The sequence below is a fragment of the Papio anubis genome, chromosome 7 (genome assembly GCF_008728515.1).
Source record: "Papio anubis isolate 15944 chromosome 7, Panubis1.0, whole genome shotgun sequence".
In the NCBI taxonomy this organism is placed as follows: domain Eukaryota; kingdom Metazoa; phylum Chordata; class Mammalia; order Primates; family Cercopithecidae; genus Papio; species Papio anubis.
The window spans coordinates 77655571-77661491 of NC_044982.1; positions in this window are offsets into that span (position 1 = coordinate 77655571).

Consider the following 5921-nt stretch of genomic DNA (forward strand, 5'->3'; position numbering starts at 1 on the left):
GCATTTTTTGAAGGCCAACACCCATTCATGTTTTTTTTAACTCTTAGCAAAACAGAAATAGAGGGTAACTTCCTCAACTTAATAAGGAACGTAGACAGATGCACACACAAAAAAACTATGGCTAACAGCACAGTGGTAAGAAATTAGTTATTTTCTTCCAAAGATAGGAACAAAACAAGTATGTCTTTTCTCACTAGTCTTACTAAACATCAGACTGGAAGTGCTAGCTAAACTCACACAACGAAAAACAGATAAACTGAGTATGACTATACTTCTTGAGAGAGAAGGGGAATTACAAAGTTCTCCCCAAGATAATCAAGTCATGATTGAAGTGTTAAACATAGTCCAGGCATAAGAAATTCTTTTTATCTTTTCTTTAATTTTTTTTTTATTTTTTTGAGACGGAGTCTTGTTCTGTTGCCCAGGCTGAAATGCAGTGGACGATCTCGGCTCACTGCAACCTCCGCCTCTCAAGTTCATACAATTCTCCTGCCTCAGCCTCCTGAGTAGCTGGGATTACAGGCATGTGCCACCACACCTGGCTAATTTTTTTGTATTTTTAGTAGAGATGAGGTTTCACTATGTTAGCCAGAATGGTCTCCATCTCCTGACCTCGTGATCCAGGTATCCACCTGCTTTGGCCTCCAAAAGTGCTGGGATTACAAGTGTGAGCCACCACACCTTGCTTGATAACAGCTTTACTGTATGGGCTTGGAGTCATCTTTAACTTATCCTGCCCTCTCATGTGTAATCAGTCACAAAGTCCTGTTCATGCTTCCTCAGTGTGCCTCACTTCTCGGTTCTCGCTGCCATGTTCCTCATCAAATCTCATGTAGACTTTTAGCTCAGTGGTTCACAACCATTGTTGCACAATACAATCACTGATTTAGTTCTGTGCCCTGAAATCAGTATTTTTTAAAGTTTGCAAGGTAATTTTAACATGAAGCCAAAGTTAAGAAACACTTCAAACTGGTTTCTATGCCTTTAGTCTCTATTTTCTTTAAGCCAACTTATCTTTCTAGAACACAAATTTTAAATATAATTATTCTGTTTACAACACTTCAGTTACTTTCCATAGCCAGAAAAATTTCAAATTCCTTAGGATTACATTTAAAGTCCATCAAGCCTCTGAATCTAATCAACATTTTCAATTTAATGTACTCCTACACAGGCTGGGGCTCTGTCAGACTGGAACATTCACCATTGCTGGAAGAGGCCATTCATTTTCATGCCTAGTCTATACCACTGATTCTCATATTTTGGTATGCATATGTAAAATATGGAGAAGAACTTACTTAAAATGCAAAATCCAAGTCCATGTACAGTATCATGGCCCCAAAATAGCCCAAAGAACCTTCCTCCTACAAAGCAACCAGATCCATAATAAAAACCTAGTTTTCTATATATTGCAAGGTCACAGTATACGTAAGGGAAATTACCAAGGCCATTCTTCTGTGGGAAAAAAATCTGTTTGCTAAACTTGGATTGGGTTCAAATGAGAACTGAGGAGCTTTCTGAAGGTAAATGCCAATATTAGCATTTTTATCAGGAAAGTCTTGAGCAAGTCTTAAGGAAGCAGTACTGAACCCAGGGCTCTTGTATTAGCCAGAGGCTCTAGAGAAAAGTTTAAGTAGTTTCAGACTGATACTTTTCCTTGCATCAGGAAACAATCTTGATTTAACTTCAAGGAAGGGGACCCGAAACTTAGACTCTTATATTATAAAAGGACTCTAGGAATAACCTAGAGTAGTCTCAGGTCAGTAATCTTCTCCTAAATAATGAAATGCTTATTTAATGAAGGAAAGAAGAGGTTGGTACTGTGAAGAGTCTTAGGTTTCAACAGCAGAGAGACATGAATACAATCTGCTCTAATAGGAGAAGCTGAACACTCACAACATGTTATGGTTGCATAGAGGTATCCAAGATTCTCACAAATTAAGATCAAACAGACATGAGCTCTCAATCAAAGATCCCCAGACATGCAAAAAAAAAAAAAAAAAAAAAAAAAAAAACAAGCCATCATGAGTGAGTCTACAGAAAAAACAAGTAACTGATTTATTTCAAAATATTTCAGATATTGACATTACGATAATCAAAATCTGAAATTTCTACAAATGAAATGTTTAAGAAAATAGAAGATGCAATTACAAAATTGCAGGAGAGTAATAAAAACATGAGCATAGATTTGAAAGGGGGGGCAAATAGAAATTTTAGAAATAGAAAGTACAATTTAATAGTTAAAAACCCAAATATCATGTTTAATAGCACATTAGATAAAGCTAAAGTGAGAATTAGTGAGTGCAAGGATAGATCAGAAGAAATTATCTAAAATGCAGTACAGAGAAAACTATGAAAAATATGAATGAAAGATTTCAAATATGGATAGAATGAGACTACATCACTTATCTAATTGAAATCCTAGAAAAAGACAGAATGGATGAGAGGCAATTTGCAGAGATAACAGCTGAGATTTCTCAAAAATTTATGAAAAATATGAATTCACCAGAAGTTCATCAACAGGTGTACGGATAAAAAAATTTTGTTAGGTTCACACAATGTATTTGTAGTGAAAATAAATGAACTACACAAATCAACATAAACAACCCGGAGTAACATAATGTTGAATTTTTAAAAACAAATAGCAGATGATATACATAATTATTTCATTGTTATAAAGCTCAAGGCAGGAGAAACCAAATAGGGACATATGAATTCTGATGAAACAACTTTTATAAAAAAAGGAAGAGTGGCGCCAGGCGCGGGGGCTCACGTCTGTAATCCCAGCACTTTAGGAGGCTGAGGCGGGCAGATCACAAGGTCAATAAATCGAGACCATCCTGGCCAACGTGGTGAAACCCCGTCTCTACTAAAAATACAAAAATTAGCTGGGCATGGTGGTGCACACCTGTAGTCCCATCTACTCAGGAGGCTGAGGCAGAAGAATCGCTTGTCTCGGGAGGCAGAGGTTGCAGTGAGCCAAGATCGCACCACTGCACTCCAGCCTGGTGACAGAGTAAAACTTCGTCTAAAAAGAAAAAAGGAAGAGAGACTGGGGACTCACAGAGGAAGATGGAAGCTGTTGCTGAGAGGGACTGCAGGTGTGCTGTGAGCTGACACCATGAACTCGGAGAAAGACTTCACACCAATCACACCCAACATCATGTGAGTCCTCATTGACAAGCTGTACGAAAAGAAGAAGGTAGCAGCACTGGAGATCTAAAAGGTCGTCTAGGAGTTCATGGCCCAGAACACAGGGCAGATCACCTCTGCCCCAGGAGTTTGCCCTGTCTTAGCATCCCCACAGCTAGAAGGGGCCCATTGTTTTGATCACCAGCTCTATGCCACTGAATAGGAACTCAGGGTTCTACATGAAGAAGTTGATTGATCTGATGCTGACCTGCTTCAATGACACAGACAGCGGACTGCACTACTAAACTGGAGCTTAGTACATCTACAACTTCATCAAGGTCGCCCCAGGCACCGTGCAGCCACACTCAACATTCTTTTTGATGGGCTAAGTTGGTTGCTGATCACACACAATATGAAAGGCAAATCTGAGCTCCTACACTTCCTTTTTAAAAGAACATTGTGATTGAGAAAAACAAGTTTGACATAGTAGGCTCCAATCTTTTGTTGCCGGAGAGGATTTGGTCCAACAACCAGTAGGCCTGGCAGTTCATCATCTCTTGGATCCTGGTTCTGGAGCCTGTGCCAGATTTTAACGTGCTGGATTACCTAACAGAGATACTAGATGAACTCTTCCAAATTCTGGGAAAAAAAGACAAAGAAATTCCAAAACTGTTTGAGGTGGTGTTTGGATAATTCTTGAAAGAAATCAGAAAGAACCTCGTGTTAAGATGAGACGATCAGCATCCTGGTGATGCACTGCCAGAACACAGACAATCTGATCCAGCTGACAGCCATGTGCTAAATGCGAGAGTTCATTCAACACCGGCAGTACCATGCTGCCTCACTCTTCTGGCATCCTGACTGCAATCTTGCCTGTTTGTCCTGCGATGAGCTCAAGAAAAGCATCAAGGAGTGGCTAATGTGTGCAGCCAGAACTTGATGAAGCTGGTCACTGCCAAACAGGATAGAGCTGGACAAGTCAAAGCCATTGCAGAGGCAGGCAGAACCCAACCGCGATAACTCCCTAGCAAAACAGGAAGACACAGACAGTGGTGGTCCACACAATTCTTATGACCCTAGTTTCAGTAAAGGCATCTGTGTCTTCACTCCAGCCAGCCCTGAAAGGGTCCCAGTGAGACAGTGACTTGTTTAATCCCTTCACCACCATGGGGTTGGGCAAGTTCTGCATATCGCCTCTGTGACATGGCCACTGGGATAATGATCAAGATTGCATTCTGAACTAGCTCTATTATATCCACAGCAAGACTTCCTGGAATATGCTCCAGTACATAGCAGCCTCTTCCCCATTCTGAGGTAGTAGGGGTTAGGACTTCAACATATGAAATTTTTGAGGGTACACAATTCAGCCCACAGTAAATGACTGTGAACATGTTTGAAGGTGTGAATACATTTAATCAAATAGCCCCTATAAACTGTAAATAATAGTTCTACCCAGATTCAGGACAGGAATACAATTCCAAAATGTGGGGAGGCCTCAAATAAAGCAAAGTTACTGCTATAGTATTTTCATTTAAAGGAATGTGCAGAAGGTAACTCCAAGAAATTTCTCTACCTTGAAACTGGAGATGAAGTCTATACTGGGCACTTGTTATGGTCTGTATTTGCATAGAGTGTATTTGAGGGCAAAATTTATTTATTATATGTGTAATTTAGAAGGAAATCTTGCAGAAATACTGCCTAGTTTACACCTCTATTCTGAGGAACATAGAGAAAAATCATATTATCCTAATGTTTATATTAATTTATCTTACATACATAATATACTTTATTAATATGTTATTTTAACAGGTGAAACACTTTCGATTGACTTTTCAAATGTCTCTTCTGTCATATTTTGAAATGCTGCTTGTAATCAGGCAATATATTGAAATGCAACTTAAGAAAGGAAACACAGCTGAAAGCTACAGTGGCTTTCAGCTTCCTTTTCTTTCTAATACGAACTTCTGAATATTTGCTACAAGGTTTGGAAAATTCAAACCCACCTGCAAAGATTATTGTTTCCTTTGCGTGATGGCTCACAATCAAATTCCTACTGTTGACTTTTGGTTCAACCATCGCTACCAACCAAAACCTTTTTTCCATAAGCTAAACATTTTCTGTTCACTAAAATTCATTTATAAAACTTGCCCACAACACAATTTCCTTTTTTTCTAAACAAAAAACAAAATGAAACAAACCAAAACAATGAAAAACCAAAGCATTTAGGTATTTTATTATTGTTATTATTATTATTTTTTAGACAGAGTCTCGCTCTGTGGCCCAGGCTGGAGTGCAGTGGCGCGATCTCGGCTCACTGCAAGCTCCGCCTCCTGGGTTCAGGCCATTCTCCTGCCTCAGCCTCCTGAGTAGCTGTGACTATAAGCGCCTCCCCACCACGCCCAGCTAATTTTTTTGTTTGTTTGTTTTTATGTATGTTTAGTAGAGACAGGGTTTCACCATGTTAGCCAGGATGGTCTCAACCTCCTGACCTCGCTATCCGCCCGCCTTGGCCTCCTAAAGTGCTGGGATTACAGGTGGGAGCCACCGCGTCCGGCTGCATTTAGGTATGTTTTAAGACCTGCGAGTAGAAATGTTTGCCCAGGTCTCATCTGCCTTTTCAAAAACGTAATGCTGTTAAAGTGAAGTAGCTGCCTGGCTTGCTTTTGTAAATAATTGAAACATTTTCTTCTATTCAAAATATTTTATCTTAATGGAAATTATTATGATGCACCCACCATATGTAGTTCAATATTTTTTGAAATGAGGGAATACTGCATATTCTTTACAAATAT